At 41.4% G+C, this 20,606-nt stretch overlaps 1 long non-coding RNA gene across 1 annotated transcript in view; it reads left to right on the top strand.

Moving 5' to 3' along the window:
* Window positions 1-10,001: 10,001 nt before the first annotated feature.
* LOC133280456 (uncharacterized) overlaps window positions 10,002-20,606 on the top strand; it is a 91,635-nt gene continuing 81,030 nt past the window's right edge. Inside the window, exon 1 of the long non-coding RNA XR_009747174.1 lies at window positions 10,002-10,504. This is a non-coding gene — a long non-coding RNA (uncharacterized LOC133280456). The remainder of the gene's footprint in view (window positions 10,505-20,606) is intronic.

Genomic DNA, 20,606 nt, shown 5'->3' with positions numbered 1-20,606 from the left:
GGTATGCAGCCCAAGAAAGTTCAATGTCTCCAAGAAGAAGTTTTTAGAAGAAGCTTCCATGTAATATTAAGCTTGAAGAAAACAAATGAAAGTCAAGATGACAGAATTGATAAAATAAAGAAAATCACCAGGCATAACTATGTCCTATGGTACTTGATACCAGGATGCTGATGGGTTGATCTTGCATCTGTAAGAAAGGAAGAAGGCAGTGTAAGATCCTCAGGAACTAAGACTGTTTCTCCTTTACCCGCTATAATCCAGAATTGGATTGAGAGGTTTTGACATCTTCTAATAGGGGTGACATGTATGGCCCATGATGCAGGAAATTCTGCCTAGAAATTTTGAAGTTGTGCTTATATCTTGTAGTCTGCTTTATGAAGACCATTTTGTGCTGAAGCTTTAGGTGGCTGCTAACTGATACCTGCGTTTTGTGGATGACCTAGATAAAATTCTGTAGGCAACACAACTGTATGTGGGAAGGTAAATATTGCTGATCCTTATGGAAATGAATCAGGGATGTTATTTTCATATCTGTATCTATCTATATCTATAAAGTCATGCTGTTCACTACCTGTATTCCAGGTAAAAAAAAAATATGAAAAAAGAAGCCATCCTTTGCAGGCCCTTGTTCTCATGGGGGACTTCAACCACCCTGATACCTATTGGAGCGACAGCACGGCTCGGTACAAGCAATCCAGAGGGTTGCTTGATTTTGTGGAAGGCGACTTCCTTCTGCAAGTAAAAGAGGAGCGGACAAGGAGAGGTGCCATGCTTGACCTCATGCTCACCAACAGGGAGGGGCTCACTGGAAATGTGACTCTCCAGGGCAGCCTTGTTTGCAGCGATCATGAGATGGTCAAATTTGAGATCCTCAGGACAGTGAGAAGAGCGTGCAGCAAGCTCACTGCCCTGGACTTCAAGAGAGCAGACTTTGGCCTCTTCAGAAACCTGCTTAGTAAGGTTCCATGGGATATAGCCCTAGAGGGCAGGGGGGCCCAAGACTGTTGGTTGATATTCAAGGATCACTTACTACAAGCTCAGGAGTGTTGCATCCCAACTAGAAGGAAGTGCAGCAGGAGGGCCAGGAGATCTCCTTGGATGGATAAGGAACTGCTGAGGCAACTCCTGGAAGGCATGCTAAGGCACATGAAAAACAACAAGGTGGTTGGTGACAGCCAGCATGGCTTCACTAAGGGGAAATCCTGCCTGACCAATTTGGTGGCCTTCTATAATGGGGCTACAGAACTGATGGACAGGGGTAGAGCAGTTGATGTCATCTACCTGGACTTGCGTAAAGTGTTCAACACTGTCCCACACAACATCTTTGTCTCTAAATTGGAGAGACATCAGTTTGATGGATGGAGCACTTGGTGGGTAAAGAACTGGCTGGATGGCATCATGCAAAGAACTGCAGTCAATGGCTGACACTGCCCCCATCCCCTGACTGTGCTCTTGCTACCCTGCAGGGTATGGTCAGACGCTGTTTAAGGAAATACCTGGGCAAGGCTGTGACTGTCATCCAGGGAACAAGGCAGCAGCAGGTGGAAGAGCCAGACAGGGCAAAAAGCTTGGATGTGGAGTCACCATCAATGTTGTCCGCTGTAGTTCAGGACAGCGAGACAGCCAGGTACTTCCCCGAGTTGGGTGGCACCCACACCAGGCTGGCAGCAGTGTGTGCAGGAGTTTGTGTGTCTCAGCCTCCCCTCCATGGGCTGAGGGCTGCAAGCCTTCAGTGGAAAGGGCCACGATGATCATCAGGGGGTTGGGGCACCTCCTGTATGAAGACAGGCTGAGAAGGCTGGGGCTGTTCAGCCTGGCGAAAAGAAGGCTGTGTGGAGACCTCATAGCAGCCCTTCCAGTATGTGAAGGGAGGCTATAAGGATGCTGGGGGATGGACTGTTCATTAGGGCCTGTAGTGCCAGGACAAGGGGTCATGAGTTAAAACTTAGGGGAAGTTTAGATTGGATATAAGGAGGAAGTTCTTTACTGTAAGGGTGTTGAGGCACTGGAATGGGTTCTCCAGGGAGATTGTGAATGCTCCACCCCTGGCAGTGCTCAAGGCCAGGTTGGACAGAGCCTTGGGTGACATGGTTTAGTGAGAGGTGTCCCTGCCCATTGCAGGGGGTTGGAACTGGATGATCTTAAGGTCGTTTCCAACTCTAGCTATACTATGATTCTTCTATGATTCTAAGTGGTCATATGTTTTGATTTTGGTAGGTTTTGCTTTTCTTCAATCATGAATGCTTCACAAGTGGCTTTGGTGCTACCTGAGTTTATAATAGTTTTTCTTAAATAATAAATGCTGCAAGAGCTGTATAACCTTGTTATACATACATAACCTTGTCCTTCAATATTAGCATCAAATTAGTAATCCAAGGGAGGAGCTGATAGGTTTAATAAAGTGCTTTGGCAGCAAATGATCTGTTTAGAGGATGTTCATAATTTAAAAGGATTGTGCCAGTCATTGTGAGATTGCACGTCAGCAGGAAGAAAAATATTGGATGTGAAAGCAGAAACTGAAGTGCTAGAATTGTTAGGGAAATATTTGTGTTCTCTGAAGAAAGGCAAAAATGTATATGTTCATCTTCTGAAGTGCTCTGAAGAACAAAAGCAGAAATGGGTCACTAAGTGAGATAATACAGATTCCAGTGGGTGCTAGGGCTAAAATGTTAGTTCTCTACTAGTGCACTCAATGAAAACTCCCTTACAATGCTAACAGCTCACACCTAGAGGGAATCACAAGCAAAGATGCTCAGAGGAATGAAAGAGGTTAGAGAGCTGTGGCGGACTTCGTGTGCAACTACTTGTGCATGTAAATTATTCTTTCTATTCAGATATCCTTCTTAGTCTCCACAGATATCCCATTATACTAACACCTCTATTATGCCTACTCTGTTTCACAGGAGATTGGAGACAGGAGATTAAATGCCTTCTGAATGCTTAGATGAAAACTTTTTCAGATTATCTTACCTGAAGGGTGTTGTCACACGGCTTGAAAATTGAGATATCTGGTGATAGATACATAGGAAAAATATTTAGTTGAGCAACATTCAGATATTACCAAGTATCTTTGCTATTGATCTGGAAGAGAAATAAAATGGAAATCCCCAGAGGCAGCTAAACAAGAAAAATACGTAAATGCCGGTGAGAATGGACAAGTTTAATTTTGCACAGGCACTTAGAAGCTGAAGAAAGGGCAGAAAATGTATTGGGGAAAAAAAAGTTTGGGAGAAGTGAACTTAATATAGCTGTAAAATAATTTATCTATTCAGTGGGAGAAAAAAATCAGCAAGACATCAGGGAATGAAATTGAACAGCAATTTTCATTTTATTATGCAGATGAAAATCTGGAATAACTCCATTGATTCCTAAGAGTAGTAAATTATACCTTGCTGACACATGAATGTGATTCTATTGATACATCTGCATGCAACTCCCTTTCATATCTGAGAACAGGGATTGTTGTTGCAGAAGTACAGGTGGTTTGAAATCAGGGGATGGCTGTGCACTGATTTGCAAGCTTAACTGAACCTCTCTCCAGCTAAGATTTTAAGTATGTGTTTAGCTTTAAGATGGCTCTAGTCCATGACCTTAAATTTAGCTTTCTTGATGAAAGTTTTTGTGTGTGCTGGTGGCCGTAGAGGAAAAGCATGGTGTATTACTCTGATCTGATCTCTCAGCAAAGTAGTTCTCCTACACACAGTCTTTGGGATAAAAATACAAATTCCTTCCCTGAACTGGATTAATCCCAAGGAAAGTGCATAGATTAGTTTTGCCATCAGACTTCATCTCTGACCTTGGCAGGTCACTTAAACCATCTGCACCTCCATCCTCAGCATATGCTTTTAAGCTTACACCTTTTCTATGTGCTGTTTATTTTGGCTTGAAACTCAACTATCTCCTGTTACAGGATGGAAAAAGCATAAAACCAGAAGTGAGAAAGAAAAGCAATGTTTTGGGTGTATGCTGGACTGTCACTTAAATGGAAAAGCTTTGGTTATTAGGCCTTGAGAGCGAGGTATTTAGCAGTGTCCATTTTGGATATGCAATTTTGATTGCTGAGGTGCGTTCCACACAGTGAGAGCAGACTGGACTCCTCTGAAACACCAAGAGGCGGTTTGTGTATATTCTACAGCCTAAAGGGTCAGGGACAGTGTGCTGTCTTTAACCGAGCTGCTGATTAGACTGTATTCTCTTTATAATACATTTAAATTAATATCCCTGCTCTCTTTGTATGTATTGTTTATTCACAGTCATACACGATGGAGAAAACTTGGAATTTTTAGGTATTTTCTCTACCATGTTTTGAGTTCAGCTATGTTTTCCCAACATTCTTCACAGTCACTGGAGTTGCCCTCTATTTCATTGTCCAACTGGTAACTTAAGTATTGAGTGTCACCAGATGCAGTGTTGAGCTTCATGGAGCTTTGCAAAGCACACTCATTTTGGCAGTGAACCCCTGATACCATCCTGAGTGTTGCTCTCCAGCCTGCTTTACACCCATTTCATAATAAGTACTTTTGTGTAAATTGTGCTACGTAGCTCAGTTATGAGAATATGTGAAATGATAGAAAATAACCTCAATGAAATCATGTAGGAAATCATCTGCTGCTTTTCTGTCCACAGAATCTGTTCTACCATTGAAGGATATTAAATTGATTTGATGGGATTTGCTTTTTCTTGACAAATCTGTGCTGGCTGCTACTCCACTTGCTTTCTTGTAGGTGCTATGAAATAGTTTCCTAGCAGTTCTTGATCTTTTCAACTAGCTTTCCATGGAATGAGTGAAAAAAAAATTGTCTATTTGTGGGTGCAGTAGCTGCTGTAGTGCAACTGTGCTTGTGTTTCATCTTATAGTACCTAATTCTGTTCTCATATACAGTACCCATACAACCCTCTGCCCTTTGCTTTTCTAAAAGGCTCTTTGCTCTACATCCTTGACAGCTCCTGTCTCTGAGTCCTTAAAGCTAAAAGAACGTATTTTCAAATTTCTTGGAAGCAGACTCTTGACTTGGAGATGCGGTTGGAGTTCTTCTCAGCTTAGTTCAGCTAAGGGAACTAGAAGGATGTACCTGTATTAGGATGTACATGTTAACAAATGTTGATAGTTTGGATAGTAAAAGACAAGCAAGGGGTTTTCCCCAAGTCTTTCTATATGTGTGCGTGTGTGTGTATGTATATAAACACACGTATGCATGCATATATATGTAATAAAGTGTGTCAGCTGCTTCTAGGCTTTGCAACATCTTCTAGTTTAAATGACTTGAGACTGGAGCATCCAAGAGGAAATCTAAAAGGAAATCCAAAAGTTACTTTTTGGATTGCCTGGCTTAATATGACTTGATGTCTGTATTCTTTGCACTGCTGCTTTCTCAGGGCTGTTGGGTTTTTTTGGTAGGCATATACCTTTCAGTCAGGTTTATTTCTAATTACTCTTTAAATACTAGGGTGTGTTAACTTCCATTTTATTTATTTTGCGTTTTAACTAGGACATAAATAAGCCAATAGCCTAAAAATCCCTCTGACCTGACATATAAGTGTCCCCCGTGCCTTGTTTTTGTTCAGTTCAAATGGAAACTGTAGTTCTGTTTTATCTCCAGACTCCCAGCAGTTGAAGTCCTCTCTCATTTTTACTTTTTCTTCCTCAGCCACATGCTTAATGTCTGCTTTGTCTGCTCAAAGTGAGTTCAGCTCACTGCAGTTTCCCTTTCATGCTCAATGTTGTCTTTGCCAGGATCTCCACAGATCTCCACATCTGTGGCCACTAGATATGCATCCTACAGTCTTCTGCTGAAACTGTTCCTTGAGCATATTCCCCCAAGAAGACTTTTGACCTTGGCTATTTATAGACTAAAAGTTAGCCAGGAAAGTTTCAGTCTACATTCCAGCACTGTTGAGCAGCAGTCAAGAGAGTAGTGAACCTCATCTTTAGAAATTTAGGATTTTCTCTTCTTTAACTGCTGTCTGGGCTGGATATTCCTTAATTCTGGCAGCTTACTTCAACTCAGTATTTTGGTGTCATTGAGATGTCCAAACCTTAGAGGTCATCTGATCTGCAGTCCATCAGTACAGAAATGAACAGCACAGTTCAGGTGGGTGCTTTTAAAAATACTACTTTGATACTAACACATCATCTCTTTGATACTTATGTATCAGCATTTAAGTCTTGGAAGGCAGATGCAGGGACTGTGAGAATGAAGACCTTAGGCCCACTGTAGGAGAGGATCTGGTTTGAGACCATCTTAAGAACTTGAATGTGCACAAGTCCAAGGGGCCTGATGAAATCCATCCGTGGGTCCTGAAGGAGCTGGCAAATGAAGTTGCTAAGCCACTGGCCATCATATTTGAAAAATCATGGTAGTCAGGTGAAGCTCCGGACCACTGGAAAAAGGGGAATATAACCCCCATTTTCCAGAAGGGGAAAATGGATGACCCAGGGAATACAGACCAGTAAGTCTCACCTCTGTGCCTGGCAAAATCTTGGAGCAGATTCTCCTGGAAGGCATGCTAAGGCACATGCCAAACAACAAGGTGGTTGGTGACAGCCAGCATGGCTTCACTAAGGGGAAATCCTGCCTGACCAATTTGGTGGCCTTCTGTGATGGGGCTACAGAACTGATGGACAGGGGTAGAGCCGTTGGTGTCATCTACCTGGACTCGCGTAAAGCGTTCGACACTGTCCCACATGAAATCCTTGTCTCTAAATTGGAGACACATCAATTTGATGGATGGACCACTCGGTGGATAAAGAACTGGATGGTTGGCTGCATGCAAAGAGTTGTGGTCAATGGCTTGATGTCCAGCTGGAGACCAGTAACGAGTGGTGTCCCTCAGGGACCAGTGTTGGGACCGGTCTTGTTCAACATCTTTGTCGGTGCCATGGACAGTGGGATTGAGTGCGCCCTCAGCAAGTTTGCCGATGACACCAAGCTGTGTGGTTCGGTTGATACCCTGGAGGGAAGGAATGCCATCCAGAGGGACCTCGACATGCTTGTGAGGTGGGCTGATGCCAACCTCATGAAGTTTAACCATGCCAAGTGCAAGGTCCTACACCTGGGTCGGAGCAATCCCAGGCACAGCTACAGGTTGGGCAGAGAAGAGATTCAGAGCAGTCCTGCGGAGAAAGACTTGGGGGTGCTGGTTGATGAGAAAATGAACATGAGCTGGCTTCATTGTGTGCTTGCAGCCCAGAAAGCCAACTGTATCCTGGGCTGCATCAAAAGGAGCGTGGCCAGCAGGTTGAAGGAGGTGATCCTGCCCCTCTACTCTGCTCTTGTGAGACCTCACCTGGAGTATTGTGTGCAGTTCTGGTGTCCTCAACATAAAAAGGACACGGAACTGTTGGAACAAGTCCAGAGGAGGCCCCGAGGATGATCAGGGGACGGGAACACATCCCGTATGAAAATAGGCTGAGAAAGTTGGGGCTGTTCAGCCTGGAGAAGAGAAGGCTGCGTGGAGACCTCATAGCAGCCTTCCAGTTATCTGAAGCGGGCCTATAGGGATGCTGGGGAGGGACTCTTCATTAGGGACTGTAGTGAGAGGACAAGGGAACAGGTTCAAATTTACACAGAGGAAGTTTAGATTGGAGTTAAGGAAGAAGTTCTTTCCTGTAAGGGTGGTGAGCCACTGGAATGGGTTGCCCAAGGAAGTTGTGAATGCTCCATCCCTGGCGGTGTTCAAGGCCAGGTTGGACAGAGCCTTGGGGGAAATGGTTTAGTGTGAGGCGTCCCTGCCCATGGCAGGAGGACTGGAACTAGATGATCTTAAGGTCCTTTCCAACCCTAACTATTCTATGATCTCAGCTACAGTATACATCATCCCAGCTGCAGTACAAGGAATACCTCTGGGACAGTAATTACCTTGTAATCCTCTGTGGTGAGATGGTACTGCACATGAATATTTCACAGTTGCCAAACAAAAGTGAATGCTGCATATTAATCTGGAACTTTTTGTGGATGGGCTTTCTCTGGAAAGTATCACAAGGGAACAGATCAAGGATAGCCTGAACCTCAGAGAATTTCTCACTATTAAGAAGACAATTGAGCTCTTTTTTTATTTATGCATTATGAAAGCTTTTTTTCTTCTTCCCCCCCCCCCCTTGGGTTGTTGCCAAAATATAGTATAAACAAATTAGCTTTTTTTTTTTTTGCAAGGCTTTAATCTCTTTGCTTTTGCCATCCCAAATAGTGAAGAATAGACAAACCAGAGGCATGAAATCTTCTTAAGTTTAAAGCTCAAATTAATTTAGTCTCCTTGATAATTTTAGCCTTGATGCAAGTAGATCACTTTTGAAATATTACATTACATATTAATTCTAATGATGCTATCATTTTCATTCACTTTATGTTCTAATGGGAGTATGGGGGGGGTGGCAAAGTGTGATGTTAATACACTTATTTATAAAGAGGTATATGTATACATATAAATAAAATGTGTACATACTCTCTAGAGACTAAGGGGAAAGATCTTGAGTAATTTCTGAATTACATCTTTGCTTTGTAAAAGCTTCTTTATTACCCGTTGTAATGTAGCATCATCTAGCTCAGTGCTTTACACCTTCCATATGAAGTGTGTTATTTAGGTTCTTGTGTCAGAAACACTGCCAATCATTAAATGTATGTATTTCTTTCCAGCAGCAAACTCACCTTTTGACAATGTGTATTATTTGGACAGGATAAATTTTGAGTTAAAAAAGAAAACTCTCTCAATAAGTAAGTGTGGACCAGTTTTCTCCATTGTGGCTGTTAATATGGAATTAAATCCCGGACAAGCACAGAAGCTAGCGCTAAATCACTGAACTTTAAGGAATGACAAGTTGTTATGAACTGCAATTCTAAATTCCTATTTTCTTTTATTTAAGCAAAGTAAGCCTGTCAGTATGCTAATACAGACTTTTTGTACACAGGTACTTCTCAGTATGATAGAACTATTGCACACATGTGCAACAGTTTGTGTCCTAAACATCTTGCATTTTCTATTGCATACAGATTTACACTTGCAAAATCAAGGCATCACTTTGAGTATATTCAGTTGTGCTCTGCCCAAAAGAGAAGGTTTACTTTCAATATTTATCTCATTGAGATTAGGTGGATCTGTTGCATTAATGCTGAGAGTTGCTGATTATAATAATGTTAAATCAATATGAATAAACTCACATTTAATGCTGTGCTTTTATCCTTTTAGTTTTTTATTGAACTGAAGGCAGAAATTTGACCACCACCCTGAGTCTTACCAATGTAAGTTGGTGAATATACATAAATTGTATTTGTCTGAATTTTCACATTTGGAACATTGGCAAGTGTGTATCGAGAAAAATAGGATGAGCAAGAAAGTACTTTAAATATCTGCTGTCTGTGTTAATTTCCCTGGCTGCAGTTTCCCTAGTGGATAAATATTCAGCTTGTTTATACCTTTATTTCATTACTTATGCCACGTGAGGTTAAGGATGCTGGAAGCAGGGAGAATCTGTGTGGCTCCCACCAAACCTCATCTTTTTTTCTTTCACCAGGGGCTGCAGGGCTGAACTTTTCATATTGTGTGGTGCTGATCATGTTGTACTTGGAAATACCACCAGTGTGGATTCTGAGCCCTTTCCTACACCTGTTGGGAAGTTTGGCAACCTGAGTGGGAGAATGACTGCTCTGTAGGTCTGGCCAGGCTGCTGTCTGTCCAGCTACCCATGAGGAAAGCACTCAGCTGTTCTGTGATGTGCAGAAGGCTGGCACTGTGTGAAGTACTGGATTTGGTGTGCAGGAGTGAGGCAGGAATGACGTACATCTGCAATAGGTCTGATGTATTTGTGTCATGCCCTAGGGCATGTGCAGCAAGACTAGCACCTTCATGCAGGTGAACCGGTAGTGACAGTCTATATGGGTTTTGCTTACACCAGCAGTAAGGTAGCCCATATTATGCAATTCACTTTGCAACTACAGAAAAACCTGAAAGCCTAATGTTCACATATTCAAAACCTGGGCTAAAACAGTGCCAGGGTACACCAGCCATCAGGCTCCCACTGACTCTGTCAATACTGCAGGTTCAGACCTACAAGCAGGTGTAATACCCATGGGAATAACTCTTTTGTGCTTATTCTGATTGATTCCAGGAAGTGCATTTAATCTTAAATTTAATTCCCTGTTTTTTAACAGATACGCTAATTGCAGCAACTAAAAATAAACTGATTAGGCTAAATTTAATTCTAGATTAAATCAATTGTCAAAGTCTGACAGCAGGATTTCCTACTCATTAATGCAGGGATGACTGTTACTGTCATGTTCCTATTTCCTTTTTCTTCCAAACCCTGAATTCAGGTGTGATTGTCCTTAAAATGTTCTTTCCTTCTCCATTTGTATAGGTTATCTGGAGAAAACTAAAGAATAAAACACCCCCTGTGAAGACAACTGCAAGAATGGAACATAGGGGCCCTAGCATATATTGAACTCAGGGACCTCACTGTTGTGATGGATGCTGTTCCCATCTCAGAAATTTACATATCAGTTGGTCAAAGGTAAGTTTAATAGCATGTACCTTGCTGGTATTATTATTTCAGCTCTTTTTATTTTTCTGAAGAAAGAATTAAGTTTGGTGTCTGTCAATGGAGTTCCTCCCTTCCTTGCATTCACCTCCACCCAGCAAAATCTCTAGAAACTGATGGCAAGTTTTAACAGCTTCAGAGGAAAGGTTAAAGATCTGAAAGATAATTAAGTTTCTAGAAGTTTAATGAAGATAAGTAGTGTTGTAGAAGCAAGAGACCCTCACCATTGCATCCTCAATGAAAAAATAGCCAGACAGGGTATTTGTTCTGTTTGGTCTACCACTTCATCATCCAACACACATTGTTTAGCCATTAGCATAGTTGTGTAGTTCCAAAACACCTACAGCAATGTAGCCTCATGGCAGCTTGCAACCAGGGCATGGAAGCATTGGCTATGAAGGGCAAGTGGTGAGGGAAGAAGTGGGGTATGCTAGAGATGTTGCTGTCATGGGTAGCTATGCTGGTTTTGGGTAAGACAGAGCTCATTTTCTTCATAGTGTATGAAGAAAATGGTATGGGGCTATGGTTTGGATTTGTGCTGGAAACAGTGTTGATAATGCAGGGATATTTTAGTTGCTGCTGAGAAGCTTACACAGAGTCAAGGCCTTTTCTGCTTCTCACGCAACCAGCATGTTGGCTGGGGGTGCACAAGGAGTTAAGAAATGAAACAGCCTGGACAGCTGATCCCAACTGACCACAGAGATATTCCATTTCATGTAGCGTCATGCTCAGCATATAAAGCTGGGGTAGGAGAAGAAGGAAGTGAGGGGACATTTGGAGTTATGGTGTTTGTCTTCCCAAGTAACCGTTGCATGTGATAGAGTGCTGCTTTATTGGAGGTGGCTGAACACCTGCCTGCAGATGGGAAGTAGTGAATGGATTCTGTTTTGTCTCATTTGTGCGCATGGTTTTTGCTTTTAAACTGTCTTTATCTCAAACCATGAGTTTTCTCAGTTTTACTCTTTGGACTCTCTCTGCCACCCAAATGCTGGGGGAGTGAGCAAGCAGTTCTGTGGTGTGTAGTTGCTGGCTGGGGTTAAATCATGACATTGGGGAACAGGACTAACAGGTACCAAGGTGAGAGGGCACATGGATATGAAGGAGCACGGACATCGTTAACTCTCTTAAATGGTATTTTTGAGGACACAGTATGGAATTTATCACACAGATCCATGGGGAAAGGTGTCACTTTTCATTATACTTGTCTTGGAACAACTTGTTTGTGAGCTTTGAAAGCTTAGTACCTTTTTGTTTCACAATCAAACAGAGCACTTCTTGGTGCATCCAAGCTGGCCCTGCCATTACAATCTCCATGAACCTGCCTAAGATGTTTTCGATCTGTGGGATTCTTCCTTCTCTGTCCTAATTCCAGTTTTGGCTTCTTTGCTGAGAAAGCTTCCAGTTTTCCTGCCAGGTCTGACAGGGTTTTTAGAATAAACTAACAATGGGCAAACTTTTGAAATAGGAGCACATGAAATTTTAGCATTAGCCAAGATGCAACACAGTAGGCAGAGCAGGACACCACACACCTTGTGGCACAAGAAACAGCCCTAAAAAGATTGTTATGCCTCCACAGTCCCTTTGGCTTGACTTGTGAAACAATTGCACTGCTTTCAACATCTCTGTAATCTTCCCCAAATTCTGGAGATGCTTGATATGGGTCACAGAATCCCAGACTGGTTTGTGTTGGAAGCGACCTTATTAAAGCTCATTCAGTTCCAATCCCTGCCACAGGCAGGGACACCTTCCACTAGAGCAGGTTGCTCCAAGCCCCATCCAACCTGGCCTTGAACACTGCCAGGGATGGGGCAGCCACAGCTTCTCTGGGCACCCTGTGCCAGGGCCTCAGCACCCTCACAGGGAAGAATTTCTTCCTAATGTCTCATCTAACACTCCCTCTGTCAGTGAAGCTTGTAGGTATTTCAACTGAGCCATTTAAATACTGTATGAACACATTGCTTCACAGAACTAAACCCGTTTTCTCTTGCCTTCTGTAACTTCACCCAAGGAAACAATAACAAGCAGTTTGTGTCCAGGCTATTGAGTTCTGATCATGCCTAAAATTAATTGCAAAAATTCCTTCTCCCAGATACACAAATCATCCGAAAATGAGCCTCCTCATTCACTACACTTGTTTTATGTCCAGGAAGACAGCGATTGAGAGAGCTTGAGCAAATTCATGTTCTATACCAGCCCGTTTAGATTAGATTTCCAAGACAACTGTTGTGGGCAACTCTGGTATAAATGAATGGTTAATTTAGTTTGACCTTTTTAAAATGCAAACCCCATGACAAACCACCTTAAATATCTGGCATAAGTTGCCTGATTTCATAAATGTAGTTTGCTTTCTTTGTTATTGCTTATTGTGTGTTCTCAGAGTTTTCCCCAGTCACTTCCTTAATGTAATCAAACTGAAATGGAAGTCGGATGACTGTCAAATGGGTAGGCGGCTCTGAACCTAATGAAAACAAGTAGCCATGGCATTATTTATGTGTTGTGAAATAGATGCCTTCACGCTGTTTAGTGACTTTTTCAGAAGGATGATGTTACAGCTCGTGTTCCCTCCCATTGCACATGCCTCTTCCTCCTGAAAACCTACCCTCCCTTTGCAACTACAGCACTTCCATGGAGAATTCAAGGAGTATCATTAACTACTGTCTCGCCCCTTTTTAAAGGAGACTTAAGCGTTTATATACCGGCTTTAACTGTAGCTGCAGCCTCAGCAGCCCCACTCTCTACATCCCTCAGCCAAGCGCAGTGATCACCTCAGTGAAAATTAAATTAGTAACTGACCCGCCTGATAGTTCTGTATATTTTCATCCCGACCCTCACGTCAGTAGATAGAAACCAAAAGGCAAACGCTGGGAGCATTACGTGCCCTAAAGCAACACCTTCCCTCACGAATTCAGCTTCAGGGGCCGGGCCGGGGCTTGCGCGGGAACGGGGTGGGGGCTGCTGCTTAAGAACCGGCTGTAACCTGTTGGAGCCGGCGCCACAGACCCGGCCCTCCCCTCAGGGAGGAGCTGCCGCAGAAGCCCCGAGGTGCGGAGCTGCCGCCTTCATGTCCCCAGCCGTGGTCGTGGTGTAAGGCAAGTAATAGCTAGTGTTTTCCACAGCACTTCAGGTACCCACATAATGCTGTTATGCAGGCACGGTGGCCCCGAAAGAAAGGATGACCCTGAGGAGAGATGGGGTTAGAAACTGCACGTAAGGCCTCCGCAGCTCCTCAGGAATTTGCTGTAGGATGTAGAGCTGGTGGAGCGAGTCCAGAGCAGGCCATAGGGATGCTGCGAGGGCTGGAGCAGCTCTGTTGTGAAGCCAGGCTGAGAGAGCTGGGCTTGTTCAGCCTGGAGAAGAGAAGGCGCCTTAAGGGGAGACCTTAGAGCAGTTTCCAGTGCCTAAAGGGGTGACAAGAAACCTGGAGAGGGACTTCTGACAAAGGCCTGTAGGGACAGGACAAGGGGGAATGGCTTTCTAACCTTAATCAATATAACCTCCAACATGTCAGGGTTGGGTTTTTTTCCCCTCTGTCTTAATTTTCCCCAGTCTAAGCATTCTCTCTTCCTGTCCTTTAAAATCTCAGTGGTGTTACCCTTCACTATGATAATCTCTCAGTATTTTGCTGTTTTGCCTTGGGTGCCTTGTACACCTGTTTTATAGGTACAAGTGCCATTAAAGTTGGAGACAATTATAGGATAGATTCTGTTCAATATGATGTAGTGAGATTTTGCCATTAATGGAAAATGGTTCACACCCTAAACCTGTGAAGAGAAATTAAGAATTCTGCTGTTTGGTATTAAGTGGTTCTAAAGTAACCCAAATTGAATGGACCTTGTAGCAATACTGGTATAGTGGAAGGTGTCCCTGCCCAGGGCAGGGGGTTGGAACTGGATGAGCTTTAAGGTCCCTTCCAACTCAAACCAGTCTGGGATTCTATGAATTAACAGATACCTATTATCTCTTCCTTCACAACTCTGCTTTACCAGTTTTGTTACTTGTGTTCAGTTACCAGAAAGATATTTAGCATTTCTATCTCTTAGCTTTGCTGTAGCCTTTGTAGCTTTCTGCAACAGGATATGAAAGAAATATGAAAGATTTTCTTGTAGCACTGTGGGACAAGAATTGTTTAAAAGTGATCCTTAACATCACAGAGCAAAACACATCTGATAATCATCTCCTTCCACAGTTATATGAATAGTTGTCTACCCATTTATGCTTATTAGTTTTTATTTAAAACAATCATTAAGATAGATCTTTTTTTTTTTTTATCTCTATGTGGGTTTTGATAATAATATTTCAATTTCTTAGCTCTCAGGAACAGTAGAAATAATAGCTTATAATAGGAGTTGGTTCTATACAGCTGTCTAACTTGCTTTATTCATCCACCTGGCTTTTACTGATTAAAGCAATTTTGCAGGTTCATCAGAGACAAATTATCTGTCTGTCTTTATTACAGGTTCTGAAAAACACAGGCTGTTAACAAGCTCAAGCTTATAGGGTGCCCATACATGGTTCTGCTGTAAGAAACTACCTTTTGGTTTTATCTTATTGCTTTTGACAGGCTGACTTACTTGATTTTCATCATCTATATCAAATGGTGTTGATAATGCTCATTAATTACAGAAGACATGTGTCCAAAATTATGATGATAGCAGCATTTATTAATTTTTACTTTTTTTACCTAACAAAGTCATCTACTTACTTTTATAACCCTCCCCAGTTTCTGACTACCTCATCAAAACAGTTCTGAGCAGCCCTGGTTAATCAGCATCTGACATCTTTCTAGGCAAAACTGCAGAATGATAAAGGCTGATTGAACTGACGTTAACTTCCATTTGCCTTTTACCTTCTAATTATTTAGCAGGTGAGCATCTAAACCCCTTTACTATGACTTGCCTGCAGGGCCCTTAGTAAACAGTACTTAGCTCAGTAGAGTTTGGCTACCTCAAAAGAAATGTTGCAGCTCAAGTGATTTTGAAGTATTTGTAAGCTGAGAAACATTGTTGCTCATGAGAGTGTAATGAAAATTATCAGTTGGAATAAAAATGTACTAATTAATGTATCGAAAAATTCATACTAATAGGTGTATAACATTTAACAGCAGACTTGCTGACATGCAAAATGAAGTTATTCTGAATACTGCATTAGTACAAGCAAGAAACAGTATCACAACATAGAAAATTTATGATAGTTCTTAGTAAAAGGAAGGCATTTTTAGGCTCATTGTTTGTGTTTTTTTTTCCTGAGATGATGATTGCAGCTCCTCCTCATTGCTTGGAGTAGAGCACTTTAAATGTTTTTGGTAGGAGCCAGTGTCTTAATGCATGTATGTGATCAGTTTTGGTGTTAAATTAATGTAGCTGTCCCAACATTTAGCCTAAAATGCAGAAGCAGGGGAAGCTACCAAATTAAGTTTCATGGTGTCCTGCCAAATACAACCCCCAGAACACCCAAATTTACAAGGTGCAGTTCATGTTCTGTTGGCTAACTGGCATGCATAATTCCCAAACCTCCCTGGAGCATTTTTCCTTGAAATATCATATCAGTCCCAGTAATGACAAGAGTTCCTCTTATCTGCTATGAAGAAGTCTCAGTGGTAAGCTGTCCCACCTGTACAGTAGATCATTACATTTGGGATTGTGTCACAGCGCATTCCTGTTGATTTCTACCAGAGGACTTGGGCATGTGGTTGCTTAAGGTAAGAAGGTATGGAAGGCTGTATAGGGTAAATATAATGGATATTGGGATACCCAGAATCTGCCTTAAAGTGTATCTTTTTATTGGTGTCGATGATACATACAAGAGAGGATTATGAGATTTTAAGGAAGAATCTTGGGTTATTGGGATTTATAAAAAAACCCCAAACTAGTAAATAATATTGTTCATGCTTGAAAGCATATAGAGACTGATGTGATTGTAAGAGAAAAATGTGGGAGGTGTAACTCGAGATGGATGAGGATTGTATTTATTGAAAATTAGGGATCGGTACATTTTTATGTGGATTTTTAGTTTCAAACATAATTTGTTAGAAATTAGAAAAAGTCACAATAATTTAAAAATTCAGTGAGACTCTAGGGAAAATCACAAGTGATACCAGCTGTTTTTTTAGGTGGTCATCCTTTATTCTAAAGTACTTAACAATATGCGCATCTGCGCACAGAATATGTGTACATCTATATGCATACACACACAGTGACCCAAATGGTCTCTTTATTTGCTGGAAGAACCAAATAGAGAAGGTGCTGTCTTTCAGACGTGGTGTAAAGTTCAGATTGCATTGATTTATTGTCTTTAAAACTCTGCTGTTTGCTACAGATATTAATCCTAACTTTGAGAGGAAGTTCTAGTTCGAGTAATTACATTCTGCCTACATGAAACTCCTCCTGTAGCTTCAGTTAATTAAATATTCCTCACTATTTGTGTTGAATCACTGGCTGGCACATCTATCTGTAGGTATAAAAATAGAAACTTCAATTAATTTTTAACCTGAAATTTAGGAAAGGGCTGGGGTGCCTGAAAGCAAATAAAACTTCCGTTTCATTAAAATAGTGCATAGTAACCATATTAGTTACTTCATGTAAGTTAAAGACTTATTTCAGACATTCTTTTTTTTTAGTAGAAAAATTTTCAGACATTATTAGTATATGGGATGCAAATGATATACTTGGTATCTTTATCAATAAATGTGATTGAGTTAGATCCACAAAGAGCATTAAGACATCTCTGTGTTGTGTTTGCTGATGCATGGATGGCTCTGAACAACTTACTCCCTTGAGTGATTTGGTGAATAATGTACTTTGGGGCTAACTCCCTCTTATAGGGAGCATTTATAAGAAGCATCAAAGTTACAGGGAAGTCTCATATTAATTTTTAAATATGCAGAGTACAGACAAGCCTGGAAGTCCAGTTCTGTTAAAAGGAAGTGTATTTTTTGTAGAAAGTATATTATGGATTTTATTATTGTTGAAGGGCTTCCATGTTTTCTCTTGACTGGAAGCCTAAGTAGCAGCACTGTTTCTTCCTTTGTTTTACTTATATTTTTTTACTTACTGTGCAGAAACATACTCATTGTGCTGTTGAGCTTCATAGTTGGAAGAACCTCAGGTTAAATAGCATGCACACACAGCAGTAGGCTGAATTTGATGGAATAAACTTGTAAATACAGGGGAAAACTAAAAATCAGAGAGGAAAGCAGTTTGAGAGGTGTCATCACTGATGTTGGGGAACCTAGAAAAAACTTCCATCCCTAGAAAATCCTTCCATCCCTCCCATACCAAGAGTTTCGGTGATGCAGTGGCCCATGACACTGAGAATGCAATAGGCAGACAGACAGACATGGAATGACTGTTGAGACACACAATGTAGGAGTTATACAATTAGATATTAAATGCTCTTTTTCCTTTGAGTGTTGTAAAGCCTACCAAAATCCCAGAGTTAACTATCAAAAATAGTTGAGGTTTTCCTACCTCACTCCAGATGGATGTTGGTGAATTTCCATACAAAAGAGAACAAATAAGCCTTTCTTAGGAGTGGTATTGAGGATGAGGCTCATTCTCCTTGTCTGTGCTTACTTCACAAACCTCATTAGAATAACAAGTAGCAGCTGTGTGTCCCTTTTTGTCGTTCAAATCTCCAATCCTGACGTGAGCCTGATGAGTAGGAAAATAAAATTTTTACGTTGTGGGAGATCCTTTGCCTGAACATTAATGTCATTTTCCATATTTGCTGTTAGAAAAAGCAACTTAAATTCCCTTCTCCCCCTTGCTGCTTAACGTGTCTGGAGAAGTCAGTGATGGATGGAGCAGATCCATGCTGGATTTATTAGCCTCTACCTTTTGTAATATTAAATGGAAGTAAATCTAAACACAGGCTTTGTGCTGTTAGGAGAAGTCCATCCACCCGCTCCACATGCTGGCAGTTTACACAATTATTTTCCTGCAGTATGGATGTTCTGCCATTTTACTTCAGCAGGCTTAAAAGGACCCCACAGTAAAGGTACTCTGAGACCTGTATTTCCTTTCAGGGCAAAAAGAAAATATAGTAGAAATTGCGTTTGGTGAGATGAACACCAAGACGAGGTGTGTGCTTGAGAGTGGCTTATATTCTTTTTTTTCCTTCTTTTTAAAAGGAATTTTTATAATAACCCATCTGTTGTAACAGCTGCCTACATATTTTCTGCCATCAGGGAATCCATATTTCTGGATCTTGTTGGTCTTTGACAGTATAAGGCATACTAGAATTGAAGTTAGTTTTTGAGTATTTTTCTCCTCTAAGTAAGAAGAACTTAAGTCTGCAGAGGTTTATTCTGACATTTCTGGTTGAGTAACCAGGGAGCTGATAGGTATTTCTAACACTTCTAAACAAGTGTTTTAAAACGCAGAAGGAATTGCTAATTGAGATTTAATTGTTTAGGAAACGACTCCCCCCAAGGAATCCTTAGGTCTTTTTTATAGGTCTTAATAATGAAACAGTCTGGACTGTCAGCAGCGATTTTCGTTTCTGAAGGTGTCGGCAGTCAGGCATATGTGCTTGGTGGTGGCATTTGTTGTCTTTAAATAAAGTAATCCACCACTAGAAAGCATCTTAAAAATAAGCTTTTCTGTGATTACCTTTTGAATCCAACTGAAGACCTGGGAATCACTGCTTTTCTCCTGTCAGAATGGAGGAGTTCAACCTGATGTCCCTCATGGAGTCCCTCACATCCAATGTTTGCTTTTGTTCTGAGCTGCATTCTGTTGGGAATGGTGTCTGTTTCCCAGCTTCTCAGGTTGGAATGGGAAAGATGCTAGGGCTGTTCAGACTGACTTTTTGTTTTCTGTGATGGAACAAAAGTCTTTTCCAGAAGAACTTGAGTAAAGCATGTCACGCAGTATGCGAAGTATTGCAGTGCTATATGGGGTGCATATGGGAATTACTATATTTGGCTACATCTTTCACCTCTAGGAAGAAAGAAAAAAAAGCCAGCTGTGTGAAGGAAGTGTACTTACCATGCAAACTTTCTTCCCTGATGGAGTTTTAAGATCACGAACAAGGTAAAACATACAGGTGTCAGTTAAAATAGAGCTTTTATTTACAGTACATATTTTTTTTGCCTGAAATGCTCAACAGTCCAGATAGACCTTCTTAAAACCAGAAGGCAGAATACTTCAATGGCATAAACATGAAAGAACATTCCCATTCTCCCTTTAGCAAACTGTTCATCTGTCTTTTTGATCCATTACTTTTGCAGGTTATACACCCAAAGTCCTTTTCTCCTATGGGTGCATGTGTTTAACTTCCAGTAGTACCAGTAAATCTTTAAGGGCAGTCACGTTTTCAGGAGTCACTAGAAACTCATGAACTCTGTGTTTTGTCTAGTTTCCTTCCAGTGCAAGCCTCTGCTTTAGCTGTTTGAGGCTGGCTTCTGCAACATGATGCTGTAGCTTGGAGGATTCATGTAATAAAGGTTGGTTGGGCCAGACAGTTCCACATGTCTCTACAAACTTGTCCTGTGGACTTCTTCATTAACTGCATGCTCTTATCATTTGGTGGTTACTCACAAAAGTCTGTCTTCGGTAGTTTATAGCTGCCATATGTTTTAATATGAGTTAACCACTACCTTACCTTTTTTTTTGTTGTTGTTCTAGTGATGCTGCAGCTGAATTCTGGCTGGAAGCTCGCACAAGAATAACAGCAGTTACAACTCAGATGTATATCTTTACTCCTATGGAAATTAAGTTCTTATCATGTCAGTGCCTTATTTGCAAAGGCAAATTTGTAGCACTGTTTGTCTTCCCTGAGCGGAATTGTATGAGACCCTGAATATGAGTTATGGCTTTTCTTAAATCAGCCTTTTGAATTGCCATTGTCTTGTCTGTCTTTGTTAGAACATCAAGCACAGTGGTGGGTGTTTTGTGAAACAAGGTGCTTGCTGCTAAGAGCTTGTAATTTAAACAAAGAAGCAGCAATCAGAAGAAGGGCTAAAAATTCAAGGGCTGAGTGCTTTCTGCACTGAGGGCAAGAGTGAGGGAAAGAATGAAGAAACACCAAACAGACCAGAGTTCCCATGTCAGTGTAATCTGCCAGTTCCAGTTTA

The sequence above is a fragment of the Pezoporus flaviventris genome, unplaced genomic scaffold (assembly GCF_033815535.1).
Source record: "Pezoporus flaviventris isolate CSIRO_AGI_PZ_B2104156 unplaced genomic scaffold, CSIRO_AGI_Pfla_v1 ptg000083l, whole genome shotgun sequence".
In the NCBI taxonomy this organism is placed as follows: Eukaryota; Metazoa; Chordata; class Aves; order Psittaciformes; family Psittacidae; genus Pezoporus; species Pezoporus flaviventris.
This window is presented reverse-complemented; position numbering and strand designations above follow the sequence as displayed.